Genomic DNA, 1,964 nt, shown 5'->3' on the forward strand with positions numbered 1-1,964 from the left:
GTTTTGGAAAATTGTCGAAATTCGACAAGTTTGCTACCTTTGTCGCGAGACCAGCTTCCCTGTATACTATGAGGGAAGACGTCGTTGTGGCGAAATGAGCAAATTGGCGATGCGGTTGTCGGTTGAAGGTATTTGGTGACAAAACGATGTGGTGTCGTGCAGGCGATGTGCGCTTTTGGGCAGACTTGATGCTGACCCGCGAAGGCGTCGTAGCTAGCAGCGAGGCTCTGAACGTTGGACGGAAAAAATTAAGTAGCAAATACGAGTTTGTGTTTCGGCGCGCGACCACGGCCTCGGGCCGTAGTTGCGGTGGCCGGTGCGCACGCAAGTGATAGTTTTCTCGGTTCGCTTTTGTTGGGCGTTCCTGGTGTTGTATGCAAACGCAGCCCGCGCGCGGCTTCGCCCGAAAGGGCGTCTGGCCGGTGTCGACGGCGTCCAGATCGCGGCTTACGCCGGGTTTGAGGAGCTAAGCAAAAATAGTGATTGAGTAATACAGTGCGATACCGCGACGGGGAAAGCGAAAGACTCCGTTCGCGTATTTTGTCGGCCGATAGTTACCTGGTTGATCCTGCCAGTAGTCATATGCTTGTCTCAAAGATTAAGCCATGCATGTCTCAGTACGAACTTGCGTACGGTAAAACTGCGAATGGCTCATTAAATCAGTCGTGATTCATTTGATCGTAAATTTTACTTGGATAACTGTGGTAATTCTAGAGCTAATACATGCAAAAAGCGCCGACCTTGCGGGAGGCGCGCCTTTATCATATCAAAAACCTGCCGGGCTTCGGCTCGTCTTGTTGGCGACTCGGGATAACTTTGCTGATCGCACGGTCTTGCACCGGCGACGGATCATTCAAGTGTCTGCCCTATCAACTTTCGTCGGTACGGTATCTGCCTACCGAGGTTCTTACGGGTAACGGGGAATCAGGGTTCGATTCCGGAGAGGGAGCCTGAGAAACGGCTACCACATCCAAGGAAGGCAGCAGGCGCGCAAATTACCCATTCCCGACGCGGGGAGGTAGTGACGAAAAATAACGATACAGGACTCTAACGAGGCCCTGTAATTGGAATGAGTACACTGTAAAAATTTTAACGAGTATCCATTGGAGGGCAAGTCTGGTGCCAGCAGCCGCGGTAATTCCAGCTCCAAAAGTGTATATTTAAGTTGTTGCGGTTAAAAAGCTCGTAGTTGGATTTTGGGCGCAGGCGTTCGGTCCGTCGCAAGGCGTGCACTGTTCGTTCTGGCTTTACCTCCGGTTTTCCGTCGGTGCTCTTGACTGAGTGTCGGCGGCGGCCGGGACGTTTACCTTGAAAAAATTAGAGTGTTCAAAGCAGGCGCTTCGCCTGGATAGTGTTGCATGGAATAATGAAATAGGACCTCGGTTCTTTTTTGTTGGTTTTCGGAGCGCGAGGTAATGATTAAGAGGGACGGACGGGGGCATTCGTACTGTGCCGTTAGAGGTGAAATTCTTGGATCGGCGCAAGACGAACGACTGCGAAAGCATTTGCCAAGAATGTTTTCTTTAATCAAGAGCGAAAGTCAGAGGTTCGAAGACGATCAGATACCGTCCTAGTTCTGACTATAAACGATGCCAACTAGCGATCGGGGGGCGTTATTTTGACGACCTCTCCGGCAGCTTGCGGGAAACCAAAGTCTTTGGGTTCCGGGGGAAGTATGGTTGCAAAGCTGAAACTTAAAGGAATTGACGGAAGGGCACCACCAGGAGTGGAGCCTGCGGCTTAATTTGACTCAACACGGGAAATCTCACCCGGCCCGGACACAGCGAGGATTGACAGATTGAGAGCTCTTTCATGATTCTGTGGGTGGTGGTGCATGGCCGTTCTTAGTTGGTGGAGCGATTTGTCTGGTTAATTCCGATAACGAACGAGACTCTGGCTTGCTAAATAGTTACGCGGCCTTCCCGGCCGGCGTTTAACTTCTTAGAGGGACTAGTGGCGTTTAG

At 51.2% G+C, this 1,964-nt stretch overlaps 1 pseudogene; it reads left to right on the forward strand.

The window, feature by feature from the left end:
* The first annotated feature begins 558 nt into the window (after positions 1 to 558).
* On the forward strand, positions 559 to 1,667 carry LOC145747842 (small subunit ribosomal RNA; annotated as a pseudogene).
* Positions 1,668 to 1,964: the final 297 nt, after the last annotated feature.

This window comes from Corella eumyota, chromosome 3, assembly GCF_963082875.1.
Source record: "Corella eumyota chromosome 3, kaCorEumy4.1, whole genome shotgun sequence".
Lineage (NCBI taxonomy): Eukaryota > Metazoa > Chordata > Ascidiacea > Phlebobranchia > Corellidae > Corella > Corella eumyota.